Source organism: Notolepis coatsorum (assembly GCF_963971535.1).
Source record: "Notolepis coatsorum genome assembly, chromosome: 7".
NCBI classification, from domain to species: Eukaryota; Metazoa; Chordata; class Actinopteri; order Aulopiformes; family Paralepididae; genus Notolepis; species Notolepis coatsorum.
The window spans coordinates 2,603,216-2,619,282 of record NC_140171.1 but is presented as its reverse complement, the minus strand read 5'-3'; the positions used below and the strand labels follow the sequence as shown (position 1 = coordinate 2,619,282).

General features: G+C 43.4%; 1 long non-coding RNA gene across 1 annotated transcript; it reads left to right on the top strand.

Moving 5' to 3' along the window:
- The first annotated feature begins 6,474 nt into the window (after positions 1 to 6,474).
- LOC311232310 lies at positions 6,475 to 9,469 on the top strand. Its single transcript, XR_014619934.1, has 3 exons — positions 6,475 to 6,640; positions 8,118 to 8,408; positions 9,247 to 9,469. It is a non-coding gene; the product is annotated as an uncharacterized lncRNA (long non-coding RNA).
- The last annotated feature ends 6,598 nt before the right edge of the window (positions 9,470 to 16,067 follow it).

The window sequence follows — 16,067 nt, the reverse complement described above, 5'->3', positions numbered from 1 at the left end:
TTGGAACTGAGGAGAGATAGTGTGGCCTCCCACACGCTACACTCTCCCCGGTGAGAACCTGCGCGGCCAGGTTGGCCTGCCCCAGGCTGCACATGCGTCGGAGGAAAGCATGTGACAGTCTCCGGTCTCCCGGATCAACAGTAGGGGAAAGTACGCAACAACCAGGAAGGGTGGGATGGGAGAAAAATCGGGAAAAAGGAGGGGAAGAAAGATATATAAAAAAAAAAAAAATGGATGTCGCAAAACTTTCTACTCCTTAATGCAGATAAAACTGAGTTAATTGTTGGCCCCCCAAACCACAGAGGCCTGTTTCAGGACATCTCCCTCAACTTTGATACCTGTCATGTATCCCAGAGCTCCACCATAAAAAACCTCTGAGTCATTTTTGATTCCTCCCTCTCATTTAATGCACATATAAAAAATGTCACCAAAATTGCATTCTTCCATCTTCGTAATATCGCAAAAATACGCCCCATTTTAACTCTGGCTGATGCTGAAACCCTGATTCATGCTTTTGTCTCATCACGTCTGGACTACTGTAATGCACTTTTTTCAGGCCTACCTAATTCAAGCATCAAAAATCTTCAACTCGTGCAAAATGCGGCTGCACGGATACTAACTAGAACTAGAAAATTTGATCACATCACACCAGTTTTGTCCGCCCTACACTGGCTTCCTATCCAAGCCCGTTCTGACTTTAAAGTGCTACTCCTCACCTACAAAATTTTAAATGGGCTTGCACCGCTCTATCTATCCGATCTCATCTCCCGATACTCGCCCGCTCGTGCTCTGCGCTCACAAAATGCGGGGCTTCTATCGACCCCTAGGGTTAAAAAGAAATCCGCCGGCCACAGAGCCTTTGTCTACCGCGCTCCCTACCTGTGGAACAAATTACCTGCCGTCATCAGGGGCGCCTGCTCTGTCGAAGCTTTTAAATCCCTGCTTAAGACTCATCTTTTCTCTCTCTCCTTCAACCTACCCTGATCTCACCTGGTCGGGGACTGACCTTTAGATTAATCTGTCTAGTTTAGTTAGGGTACAGGGTACTACATGGTACCACAGAGTACTCCATGGTACTACATGGCACTACAGGGTACTACATGGCTCTACGTGGTACTACATGGCACTACATGGCACTACAGGGTACTACATGGTACTACAGGGCACTACAGGGTACTACATGGCACTACAGGGTACTACGGGGTACTACAGCGTACTACATGGCACTACGGGGTACTACAGGGTACTACATGGCACTACGGGGTATGACATGGTACTACATGGCACTACAGGGTACTACATGTCTGCTCTTTTGCAGCACCACAAACATGGGAACTCTCTAACTCTCCCCCCCCCCCTTTCCCCCCCCCCCCCCCCCCCCCCCCCCCCCCCCCCCCCCCCTCCCCCTATCTCTCTGAGTGCCCGTCTCCTGGCGCTGACTAAGGTGATGGATGCCTCGGGGTCTTGGCCAAGATTGTAGTGACTGCTCTACATGCACCTCCGAGGCCTTGGATCAGTTATTCACCGTCGTCTGTCCGTGGTCCCGTCAACTGATTAACAGTATTAACAGACTGTTAACAGATTAACAGTCAACGCGGTTTCATTGCTGGGTTAAGTACTTCTATTCTATTCACATAATACGCTTACTTCATATATCTACTCCATTCACATATATGCTTACCACTTGTATCTATTGCTATGTCGGTACCTGGGGGTCCACATCTCAGAGGACCTGACATGGTCAACACACATAGACACAGTAGTAAAGAAGGCGAAACAGCGTCTCTACCACCTGAGACAGTTAAGGAAGTTCAGAGTATCGGGAAAGATACTCCAGTCCTTCTACTCAGGAGCTGTAGAGAGCATCCTGACCGGAAACATCACTGCCTGGTATGGAAACAGCACGGCACAGGACAAGAAGGCCCTACAGAGAGTGGTGCGCTCAGCCGAGCGTACCACGGGTATTGCACTACCCCCCCTGCAGGTTCTATACAACAAGAGGTGCAAATCCAGAGCCTGCAGGATAATGAAAGACCCTCACCACCCCAATAACAGCCTGTTTCAGCTGCTGAGGTCAGGCAGACGCCTGCGAACCCCAGCTACTAGGACAGAGCGGCTTAGGCTCAGCTTCTTCCCCCAGGCCATCAGAGCCATGAACAATGAACATTGAGTGCTCAGAACATTGAACTGTCCACACACAAGCACACATGAACACACACACGACACGCACACTGTGCACGCTCACACACGAGCAGCCACTTAACACTTTAACATGAGCGGGCACACACTCATGTCGCACACACGCACACTTATGGCCAAAGGAAAGGACACTTTAAATTAGAATAACAGGAACAGTGTATTGCACTACCAAAGCTAACTAGCATGTCCCATATGCTCTGTAAATAACTATGTACAGATACCGAGATGTCACTCCATGTTACCTGCTACCTGTTACTGCACAATGTTGTTTCCTTCTTTTGATTCTATTATATGTACCACTGTATTGCACATCGTTGCGGGCAAGACCACCCGCATTTCATTGTATACCTGTATGCCGTGACAATTAAAACTCTTGACTTGACTTGACTTGAACATTCCCGTCATTCATGGAGTTTAAAGGCATTGCACTTGACTGATGTACTGAATCATGTAATTGTTTTTAATCCATCATTGTAGTAATTGTAATTCATTGTAATTATTAACTGTTATGATATTTGTGTCCTTTGTTAACTCGTCATCACTGTAAATGAGGGAAACCTCAGTGCTTTCACGAGTATAAATAAAGGTTTGAAATGAAATGAAATGTCCGTCCACTACAATCTCATGAGCTGTCTAACGCCTGTCCCGTCTCCCTCTCGCCCTATGACTTGCTGTCCTGGAGTGCTGACCGGAGTGTCGGACGTCCCGTGATGAAGGCCGGGAGGTTGCGACCCCCTCTGCGTGCCCCCCTGTCTCCGGAGGTCTCGTAGTGGTGACCGGAGTGCCGGATGTCCCGCGATGATGTCGGGGAGTTCGCGACCCTCTCTGCGCCGCCCCCTATCTCCCTGTCTCCGGCTGTCCCTGAGCAATGACCGGAGTGTTGAATGTCCCGTGACTAAGACGGGGAGGCGTGACCCTCTTTGCGCCGCCCCTGTGCCTCAAATAGATCCGCTATCAGCTCTATCTTTAATCTTTCAAAATGTTCAGTTGCTATCGCTATTAGCTCTATCTTTAATCTTTCAAAATGTTCAGTTGCTATTGCATGCACTCATCTGTGTTTCACTACACACATGAGTGCATGCTTACCAACTGTCCGTCTGCAACACTACTATCACCAACATCTAAGAAGGGAGATCCCCCCTTGAATGGCCCTTCTAAGGTTTCTCTCCTCCACACTGCCTGTGGAGCTTTTTTCCCTATTGTTAGGTTTTAGTGAGTTTTTCCTTACCTTCGCGTGGGGTATGTCTGGGAGTGCTTGCATTCTTTCATTTATTTGCATTCATCTAAAAAATTTTGGACCTTATGGTGTTCTTGTTCTGTTCTTGACTTATTGTTATGTTTTCTTCTTGACTTGTTTAAAGAAGACCTGTACGGCCCATGGGGACATTAACGTGTGTTGTCGGGCCTTATAAATAAATTTTGATTTGATTTGTATACTGTGGTATATTTTTTAAGGCTATTAGACAAATAACACCAGTTATTATGGCACATATTAATTTCTATAAGTCTCCTGAATGCGGAGAGACCAGTCCATCGGCACGCGCAGATTGCGCACAGAGTCTCTCTGGATTGTCAATCTTCCACATTTCTCCAATAGTATGCAACTGCAGAGCCTCAGAGCGAAGACCGGCGGCGTCAATACTTTTACCAACGGATTTCCAGTTCCGCATGCGCGTTCTGCGATCTGATTGGCCACTGACGTTTCTGGTCGTGTGACATGTGCGGCCAATCGTGTGACGCCTGTTTCTTTCACCGGTTAAGCTTAGGCACTCTTTCGAAGTTGGTTAAGGTTAGAGTTTGTCTTGGAGCAGGGCGATAGAACACCAGCCCTGATTCCAAACTCTAACCTTAACCAACTTCGAAAGAGTCGCCTAAGCTTAACCAGTGATAAACTAGGCGTTAGGTAGTTTGCATGCCGTTCGAGGCGGAAATGGGCAAAGACACAGGCGTCACGCGATTGGGCGCACATGTCACATGACCAGAAACGTCAGTGTCCAATCAGATCGCACCAGAAACGTCAGTGGCCAATCAGATCGCAGAACGCGAACGCGGAACTGGAAATCCGTTGGTAAAAAAATAGACGCAGACCGGCGGTCTAGCGACCGCTCAGCAGCGCCTCCCACCCAATGGCTGAATTGGAGTATTGCACTTCGTCGCACTGTGAGCTGTATGAGTAAATTAACTATACTTTTGCTCACACAATATCTTGACTGTACTGTAACCCTAACCCTAACCCATTCTGCAACCTGTTAAATAAAGTTTTCAATCAATCAATCCTATATTTATATTCATTTGGCGCTAAGATGGCGGCGGTCTCGTGACCCAATTCAGCCATTGGGTGGTCTACAAGATACACTACACGACCAAGGTACCCATGTACATGTCAAAATACTTCCCAAAGGTCAGTGAATACCACGATCACAACACCAGAGGGAGCTCCACAAATCATGTTAAACCCAGATTCGGCTCAAACAAGGGACTAAACACGTTTCGTAATTATGCCACATCAATGTGGAACGCCCTACCCAAAGCTGTAAAGGAATGTGAATCACTACCCACTTTCAAAAACACTGCAATTCGAAACTGGCCCCTACAAATGTCCTAACCCAGTTGTACAGTAAATTACCAAGTATGGCTTTGTCAGTATTCCAATGTACAGTGTACAGTGTGTCCCCCCTACCCCCCCCCCCCCCCCATCCCCACCCAACCCCACCTACCCAATCTCCCCCAATGTCCAGTTTCTACGTCAAATGTATCACTCTTTTTCTGGACACTTTTTGTATCACAAACAGTACTGTATTTGCAAATCTGGTATGTCATAAATGTATAGATGTAGCAGTACTGTCTATCTGTATGTCGTGTATATGTCATATATGTTGATGAATTGAAAATGGGGGACCCTGATGTAAACAAGACGAAAGTCTTTCTCTGGTCTGCATCCCCTTAACAATTGTGTGTATTGAGCTGTACTGTATTGTACCCATTCTGCAATCTGTTAATAAACTTTTCAATCAATCAATCAATCAATTAATCAATCAAGAAGTCGGACTCTCCCTAGCACACTGCTGTCTGGCCAGGCGCGCGATCCCGCTAGGAACCCGTGCGTGAAATTCGTGCGCGTTCAATGTGCCCGAGCCGTCAGACCGCCGGTCCTGAGATCGCCGCTCTGCGGCTCTGCAGTTGCATACTTCTCCATTTCTGTCAAGAAGTTTTCCGGAAACTTTAAATCGAAACTAACATCTGAATGAATGAATGAATGAAAACTTTATTAACAGATTGCAGAATGGGTACAGTACAGTACAGCTCAATACATACAATTGTTAAGGGGATGCAGACCAGAGAAAGACTTTCGTCTTGTTTACATCAGGGTCCCCCATTTTCAATTCATCGTAACATATATGACATACATGACATACAGATAGACAGTACTGCTACATCTATACATTTATGACATACCAGATTTGCAATTACAGTACTGTTTGTGATACAAAAAGAGTCCAGAAAGAAAAGAGTATATACATTAGGCGTAGAAACTGTACATTGGATTGGGTAGGTGGGGGTGGGGGGGGGACTGTACATTGGAGGTGGTTGGGGGGGGGGGGGGGGGGGGGGGTTGGGTAGGAGTGGGGGGGGGGGGTAGGAGTGGGGGGGGGGGGGGTTGGGTAGGAGGGGTGGGTGGGGACTGTACATTGGAGGTGGTTGGGTGGGTGGGTGGGGGGGGGCATTTACATTTTACATTTTACATAGCATTTACATTTTAGTAATTTAGCTTGACTCTTTTATCCAAAGCGACTTACAAGTTGTGTACAAGTCAGCAGGAATTCGGGTGCAACTCTGGACTTTCAGAGTAAAATTAACAGTAAAATTGTTCTTCGAACTTGGGTGCTACAGTCTTGAGTGCATAGTAGTTTAGACATAATTAGCATATAGTTAGTAATATAGGCAAGGGAGATCACTATAGCAGAGTACTAGTAAAAGACGGTACAACGGTTAAGTTGTTCTTTTCACACCAAACTCAATTCCGATTCGTGTCATATAGGCTATTTGTTGTATTGTGTTGTTTGTATTTGTTGTTGTAAGTCTTATTAGCGCATTCAGTTTGTGAGTCACACACACACACACACACACACACACACACACACACACACACACACACCAGGACACAGAGAGAAGTCCGATGAGGAAGCAGTGGGTGGAGTTTTCGACCAAACGTGTGGAATTCAGTCACGCCTATTAGTCCCCTGAAGGCGGAGAGACCAGTCCATCGGCACTTTTACGCACCTACTCCCAACCTCCGCACGCGCAGATTGCGCACAGAGTCTCTCTGCATTTCAGTCAAGAAGTTTCCCGGAAACTTTAAATCGAAACTAACATCTACTCGCTGCAGTTGTGCGTCTGCGTCATCCTCTGGAGATTGTGTAGCGTCGTGTACTTTTAACAAGTAAGTATATTTTCCCCTCAAACTGCTCTAATATTAGTAGTGCTTTATTGTGAATGAATGAATGAATGAAAACTTTATTTAACAGATTGCAGAATGGGTACAATACAGTACGGCTCAATACATACAATTGTTAAGGGGATGCAGACCTGAGAAAGACGTTTGTCTTGTTTCCATCAGGGTCCCCCATGTGGTAATGGCGGCACTATAATAGGCACTTTACGCAGCGCGCGTAAGAGAGCGCGTTGGAGAGCCCTTGATTGGAGACTTTTTTTTATTGTTGTGTAGCCATATTGTATTTGTCAAGGATTTTCATAGTGTGTTTTGTTCTAAAACAAGCTTAGATCTAGCCTTATGCGCATTTTAAATGTTATTATGAGTTCTATGAGTTCTTCTATGAGATACTATATGAATTGAAAATGGGGGACCCTGATGGAAACAAGACAAACGTCTTTCTCTGGTCTGCATCCCCTTAACAATTGTATGTATTGAGCCGTACTGTATTGTACCCATTCTGCAATCTGTTAAATAAAGTTTTCATTCATTCATTCATTCTGTGTTGCCTGACCTGTCTAGCCTATAGGTACTAACACTAACAGTACACTGATCTACCCATTTCCTTGGCCAGCCTATATTTTGTATTCAACCATATATCTGCGTAATAACCATCTTACACCAGGCTGTTGATGCAACATTCTGATTTCCTCCAGTGCCTGTTTCCTATAAATGTTGTGCTCAGGGTGGGCGGCTACGTGGCGTAGTGGGCAAGGCGCTCGCCACGAATGACGGAGACGCTGGGCTCGCCTGTTCGAGCCCAGCGCTCCACATTGCTTTCAGTTTAGCTGGTCATTCATACTAAATACACATTGGCCGTATTAGGGGGTGGGAAACTGATGGGTGGGGATCGGGCGTTGTGGACAGCGACTCCTACAGGTCGGTTGGTGCGCCTGCGCAGTAGAATCAGGAAGTGTCAGGGGCAGCGTGAGCCTCCCACGCGTTACTCCTCGCCACTGAGAGATCGAGCTGCGCAGGTGAAAAGATGCAACTGCTGTTACCTCACGTACCGGAGGGGACTTGTGCTATGTATGACTTAGTCCACATTGCAGCCGGCTTGTGGGAGGCAAGAAACAGCGTCCGTGACAGGGGAGGGTTGAATTGGACAATACGAAATTGGGATGGGAGAAAATATAGAAAATGGGAGAAAAAGTGGATAAAAAAAAATTGTTCAGTCAGGGGGTTTAGATCATTGGTCTCTCTCTAAGACAGTGGTCCTCAAACCTGTTCTGTCAGGCCCCCCTTTGGAGGACCAACATGTTGATTTAGGCAGAATCACAAACAGTGGTGTAGAAGTTATTTATATTTTGAATGTGATTTATTCATTTCGCACTAGTTAGATGACATGTTGCGCATTTCCACAGCAAGACCTATATACGCTGTCATGTATCTGTATTCTCCCATAACATGTGGCTTGACATTACAGATTGGTTTCCCATCCGTGGCCAGTGATCTACGATGACCGAACAGAGGCTCCTGGCTATACTGGAGGGTATGGTTGGTGACGACGTGGAGCAGTTCAAATGGCACCTCACTCTGGAAATATTGAAGGGTTTTGAACCCATTCCCAAGGGCCTAATGGAGGGATGGAAACGGCGCGACACAGTGACTGCAATGGTGGAAAGATACCATGAAGAGGGGGCTGTGACTATCACTATTGCGATTCTGAAGAAGATGGGCCACAACAATGCTGCAGATAAATTAAATGCATACAAAGGTGTGTGACCTAGAGGTACAAATGTTCTCTATAGATTTAGTATTATAGCAGTACAATTATCTTCTTATGAGGGATGCACCGATATCGGTGTCGGATATAGGGCCATATAGGCTAAAAGGTATAGTGGGTATCAGGAGAATTTCCTCAATAGTAAAACCTGATACAGTATACCAAGAGAAACATTTAAAGGTGCTACAGATAACATTAATTTGTATGTAGATTAATAATTTTTCTTTTCTAAATAATACTCCCACAGAGCTTTTAGAAAGGTGCAGAATAAAAGTATTGCTTTTTCTCCAAATAAATTATTGATTTATGTATTTATCATTAAAAATAATTTGGCGGGTCCAAAATGAATGTTGTTTACATGCGTGCATGTATCCCCTATTCCCCTCCCTACTTCCTCTTTCCCCACGTGGAATGCACCTGATCTGCAGATAAACATGCTTCTATAGTTGAGACATGCTGGAGCTCCAGTAGTGGGACATCTAGTGGCTCATTGTTATCTATAGCACCTTTAACAAGTCAGAGAAATAAAAAGGAAAGTCACTTGATTCTCTACATTTTTGACAAAAAAAAAAAAAAAAGGGCATTCGTTATCCTGAATGCGGTAATTTGTTGTCAAAGCGAGTGGCGCTCGTCTTCGTATATGAAATTCAAGTTTAGTTCTCAGAATGGGAATCGGCTGTTTGGTGCATCCCTACTTCTTACAGGTGATATTTAGCCTATAGACTCTGCAGGTCAGACAGGGCTGTTCTTTTTTTCCTCAAGAGTCATTTCATGTACCCGGCTCTATTTCTCCATGTCTGATGCCCCGTTTCTGTCCCTTCCCCTCCAGATGGACAGGCAGCCGTGGCAGGAGGAGACGCCGGCTCCTCTTCTGCTCCTCGTCCTCCTGCTCCTCCCTCAATCTCTGCTCAGAATGGTGCAGTCGTTGTTGCTCATCAGATGACTGGCAACACTTTTAATGGACCGGTTAACTTCACTTCTGCAGCAGGACACCAGCCAAATCATTGATGCAAATGTAGTGTTGGCAAATTGTTAGAGAATAATAAGTAACTTAATTTTTTTTTTTTTTTATGATCTCAGATTTATTATAATGTAATACTTTTTTTCTACACATATGATACAGATTTTGGCCGTTTATCATGCACATCTTGTCTTTATCTGTTTTGAGCAGTTCTTACGTACTTTCCTCTCATCTATTTCAAATAAAACCCTTTACTTATTAAACGTAAAAAAAAAAAAAAAAAAAAAACATATTAGTTTGTGTGACACAGAGAATCCAAACACAGTATCTATACTTGATTAATTGAAGTCAATGGGGGGCAAAAGAAAAACAGCAAAACTATATTAGATTAGATTTAAATGTATTGCCATCATACAGCACAAGTACAGTACAACGAAAAGAAGTTGGCATCTAACTGCAGAGAGCAATATTATACAATGTACAAGTGATTAAACTGGAATATATATAAATGAGTACTACTGAGTAATAGTGCTAATCTGATGCATGTGCAGTGTTACAGTATTATCATGTACAATGATTCAAGTATAAATACACTATGGTAGTAGCCATACTGGCCAGTGGTTAGCGCTAAATACAATGTTATCTATATAGCACCTTTAATTATGTAAAATGTTGTCATCATGTTTTCTCATGCATTTACCTCTAGCAGTTTTTTTGTATTGTATATTTTTAGGCATATATGTTTCAATGTTTGGGTATGCTTATTGCTTGTTTTTATGATACCTGGCCGTCGCCTCGTTTGAAACAAATAACATTTACATTTACATTTAGTCATTTAGCTGACGCTTTTATCCAAAGCGACTTACAAGTTCTGTACGACAAGCCATCAGGAAGGGCACAACTCTATCAGCTGAGTAACAATAAAGCATTAACATTGGCATGGTGTACCTTTCTGTGCTTATTCATCCACAATCTATAGCTCAACATGAAAATATTCCCAATTAATCATAAAAAAATATCGCGAAATTTTATTTCAACCAAATTTTTTTAAACAATAATGTTAGTGATAGAAGGGAACTCATTTTGTGCAAAAATGGAAAGCTTTTCAATTTCCATGCAGCAGAATTGTTACAATAGCCGATAATCCATTTTCCCAATGATAAATCCCTATTCTCGAAGTCAACTTCCTGTCTGTTGTTGCTAGGCAACTGCAGCGTGGGGGGAAACTGCCCCGCCTGGTACATTGTGTACGGTTCATTTAGTGCAGAAACGGATCGTTAAAGCGTCAAATTAAAGACAATCAACCGGAATTTTCTTCAGTCCTTCACAATGCCAAAGAGCTGCTGTGTTACGCGTTGTACTAATGACAAAAACAGAAATCCAAATCGCAAGTTTTATACCATCACAGAGGAAAAAGTGGCTGGTGGCTAACGTTCGGCTAACTCGCTCTGTTGTGGTCGTGGTAGCTACATGCTAAGCTAACGTTAATTACATAATATCGAACCGATAGGAGCTTATCTTATCTAATCTTACGTTGATGTTTGATCGGGTAGTGGCACACGTGGTACCACCACGTAAGATTAGATAAGATAAGCTCCTATCGGTTCGATATTATGTAATTAACGTTAGCTTAGCATGTAGCTACCATGACCACAACACAGAGCGAGTTAGCCGAACGTTAGCCACCAGCCACTTTTTCCTCCGTGATGCATCAGCTGGTATTATATAAAACTTGCGATTTGGATTTCTGTGTTCGTTATTAGTACAAAACGTAACACAGCAGCTTCAATTTGGGTATTCGAGAGATGGCCATGTCTGCAGGTGTTTTGTATGGACATTATGTCAAGTCAATCAGGGGGAGATCTTTGACTCATATCTCACCTTAGAATCACCAGAAAGGCTTTCGAAATAGTGAAATGCCATGTTGGCCTCAATATTTTCAAAACAAATCGTATGAAAATGTTATGAAATGAACAAGAATGTGATAAAACATGTAATAAAAACGGACCTCAACGCATGCATTTGATGGTAGAAATCCGTATGGTCCCCCTATACCAAGATGGCGGCGGTCTCGTGACACCAGAGTGTCTTCGAGAATACGGGTGGAACAACCAGTGACGTCAGACTATACCTCCCTATTCAGAATGGCTTGTTTCAGTAGAGGGCGTTTTTGTTTCAGCTGAACTGCAGAAACGGGACGTGGTACAGATTTCACATTTTGTCAGTGTTGGTACAACCCCACATGGCTGCTTTTTAAATGGTAAATGGCTGCTTTTTTATATAGCGCTTTTATCCAAAGCGCTTTACAATTTGTTCCTCACATTTACCCATTCATTCACACATTCACACACCGACGGCGGAGGCAACCATGCAAGGTGCCAACCTGCTCATCGGGAGCAATTAGGGGTTAAATGTCTTGCTCAACTCAAGGACACATTGACATGCTACCCGGGAGGAGCGGGAATCGAACCGGGAACCTCCGGATTGCCAGACGACTGCTCTCCAGTCCCGAGCCACTGTCGCCCCCACATGATGATGATGAATATAGTTTTGATGATGAATAGTTTATTTTCAGTCTTTGTTTACAGATCAATCAAAAACACACTTGTGTGGACTTTCAAAAGAAAAGAAAAATAATAATAAAAATAATAATAATAATAATAATAATAATAAATAATCACAAATGTACATATTCAAAGTAAGCTCACACACAAAATCCAAACTCAATGACCGAAAAAAGGAATAGGCTGAAGATTGCTTGAAAACAATGCAAAACACTGGAAAATGCAATTTTTTACAATATGGGACCTTTAAAAGAAAAGATAAAGTATAATATGATGGCCCTGTTTGTTTTGGGGAAATGAGAAGAGTGTGTCACAAATCATAATTAGTTTGAGATTTCAAAGTAAAAAGAAAAAAAATAAGGTGAATGGGATGAATGCAGTTTTGATTAACATTTCCCAGTAAGTGTAGGCTACTAACTTGACATGTACTGTATCTTTATTTGTAAACTATTGCTTCCCAATCCCAACCCATGCATGCCAGAGTATTGGCATTCCTTAAAGGGGAACTATCTTATAAATGGCCTTTTTCAGTGTTTAGCATTGTTTCCTAGCTATGTGGACTTATATTAATATGATCTATGTCTCTAATTCTCATATTGGCGCATTCTTCCAATTCTCCTCTCACAATATTCACCCTCACTGAACTGAGTCATGTGAAAATGTGCTGATTTGTGATGTCAGAAAGACACCGCTGCATGATAATGTTCAGGCGCCGGCGCCGCGGCGCAGTGGTTTAGGTGGCCAGGCTCAAAACGGCTCGAGATCTTGAGGTAGAAAAATGCTGTTTTTGAGGACTTGATTAGAAATACAAAACAATGAATTAAAAAATATATATAATTACAGAGGTGTTCCATAAACTCACAGGAATTGTGTAAAAGTGCCCAAATAGTGAAAGAAATAGTAAAATAGTTCCCCTTTAATAAATGCATTTAATCTTCTTATATAGTTTAGGTCATGCATGATATATAGTCAACAGCTATGTTCTTGGTCATTAATATAGATGCTTTCTTGAATCCTACATCAAATTAGCCCAAATCAATGCAGCCTAAATATTGAAGGGGCATTTCACCAACAACAAATAAAGCAATGCTAACATTAATTTGGCACATAATCTCGCTCGCGCATATCCCAAAATTGTCTTCCATGAATGCATTTTGAACAAATGAGTTTGAACTTGTCCTCCATGAAATGTCAACCGTGGGTGCTGAACGCTTAATTGTGTTGTATTAATTACAGTTCGATGAGCTGTTTGTGGGAGGATAGACCACTGCGTTACATTGAGCTCATGGGAGAGAGAGAGGGGAGAAAATGAATGAATGTGGATGAGACATCATGAGAGCCTTAGCATTAAGTGGTTGTTTGTATCTACGGCTGTGAGGGTGCTGCTGCACATGATCCAATAGACTTGAATACTGTGGTATATTTTTGAAGGCTATTAGACAAATAACACCAGTTATTATGGCACATATTAATTTCTATAAGTCTCCTGAATGCGGAGAGACCAGTCCATCGGCACGCGCAGATTGCGCACAGAGTCTCTCTGGATTGTCAATCTTCCACATTTCTCCAATAGTATGCAACTGCAGAGCCTCAGAGCGAAGACCGGCGGCGTCAATACTTTTACCAACGGATTTCCAGTTCCGCGTGCGCGTTCTGCGATCTGATTGGCCACTGACGTTTCTGGTCGTGTGACATGTGCGGCCAATCGTGTGACGCCTGTTTCTTTCACCGGTTAAGCTTAGGCACTCTTTCGAAGTTGGTTAAGGTTAGAGTTTGTCTTGGAGCAGGGCGATAGAACACCAGCCCTGATTCCAAACTCTAACCTTAACCAACTAGAAAGAGTCGCCTAAGCTTAACCAGTGATAAACTAGGCGTAAGGTAGTTTGCATGCCGTTCGAGGCGGAAATGGGCAAAGACACAGGCGTCACGCGATTGGGCGCACATGTCACATGACCAGAAACGTCAGTGTCCAATCAGATCGCACCAGAAACGTCAGTGGCCAATCAGATCGCAGAACGCGAACGCGGAACTGGAAATCCGTTGTTAAAAAAATAGACGCAGACCGGCGGTCTGACGACCGCTCAGCAGCGCCTCCCACCCAATGGCTGAATTGGAGTATTGCACTTCGTCGCACTGTGAGCTGTATGAGTAAATTAACTATACTTTTGCTCACACAATATCTTAACTGTACTGTACCCATTCTGCAACCTGTTAAATAAAGTTTTCAATCAATCAATCCTATATTTATATTCATTTGGCGCTAAGATGGCGGCGGTCTCGTGACCCAATTCAGCCATTGGGTGGTCTACAAGATACACTACACGACCAAGGTACCCATGTACATGTCAAAATACTTCCCAAAGGTCAGTGAATACCACGACCACAACACCAGAGGGAGCTCCACAAATCATGTTAAACCCAGATTCGGCTCAAACAAGGGACTAAACACGTTTCGTAATTATGCCACAACAATGTGGAACGCCCTACCCAAAGCTGTAAAGGAATGTGGATCACTACCCACTTTCAAAAACACTCTCAAAGAACACCTACGGGAGACTGCAATTCGAAACTGGCCCCTACAAATGTCCTAACCCAGTTGTACAGTAAATTACCAAGTATGGCTTTGTCAGTATTCCAATGTACAGTGTACAGTGTGTCCCCCCTACCCCAACCCCCCCCCACCCAACCCCACCTACCCAACCTCCCCCAATGTCCAGTTTCTACGTCAAATGTATATACACTCATTTTCTGGACACTTTTTGTATCACAAACAGTACTGTATTTGCAAATCTGGTATGTCATAAATGTATAGATGTAGCAGTACTGTCTATCTGTATGTCATGTATGTCATATATCTATTATGATGAATTGAAAATGGGGGACCCTGATGTAAACAAGACGAAAGTCTTTCTCTGGTCTGCATCCCCTTAACAATTGTATTGATTGATTGATTGATTGATTGATTGAAAACTTTATTAACAGATTGCAGAATGGGTACAATACAGTACAGCTCAATACACACAATTGTTAAGGGGATGCAGACCAGAGAAAGACTTTCGTCTTGTTTCCACCAGGGTCCCCCATTTTCAATTCATCAGGACATATATGACATACATGACATACAGATAGTCAGTACTGCTACATCTATACATTTATGACATACCAGATTTGCAAATACAGTACTGTTTGTGATACAGAAGGAGTCAAGAAAAGGGAGTATATACATTTGACGTAGAAACTGTACATTGGAGGAGGTTGGGTGGGGGGGGTTGGGTACACTGGGATATTGACAACCATACTGGGTAATTTACATTGGATTGATTGATTGATTGATTGAAAAGTTTATTAACAGATTGCAGAATGGGTACAGTACAGTACATCTCAATACATACAATTGTTAAGGGGATGCAGACCAGAGAAAGACTTTCGTCTTGTTTCCACCAGGGTCCCCCATTTTCAATTCATCATAACATATATGACATACATGACATACAGATAGACAGTACTGCTACATCTATACATTTATGACATATCAGATTTGCAAATACAGTACTGTTTGTGATACAAAAGTGTCCAGAAAAGGAGTGTATATACATTTGGCGTAGAAACTGTACATTGGAGGAGGTTGGTGGGGTGGGGTTGGGTGGGTTGGGTGAGGGCTGTACATTGGAGGTGGGGGGGGGGGGGGGGTTGGGTAGGGGACACACACACATTTTACACTGTACATTGGAATGTTGACAAAGCCTTACTTGGTCATTTACTGTACAACTAGGTTAGGACATTTGTAGGGGCCAGTTTCGAATTGCAGTCTCACGTAGGTGTTTTTTGAGAGTGTTTTTGAAGGTGGGTAGTGATTCACATTCCTTTACAGCTTTAGGCAGGGCGTTCCACATTGATGTGGCATAATTGCGAAACGTGTTTAGTCCCTTGTTTGAGCCGAATCTGGGTTTTACATGATTTGTGGAGCTCCCTCTGGTGTTGTGATCGTGGTATTCACTGACCTTTGGGAAGTATTTTGACATGTACATGGGTACCTTGGTCGCGTAGTGTATCTTGTAGACCAGGCCCATTGCAAGTTGCTGTACTCTGTCGTCTACTCTAAGCCATCCTAGGTTGTCAAAGTGG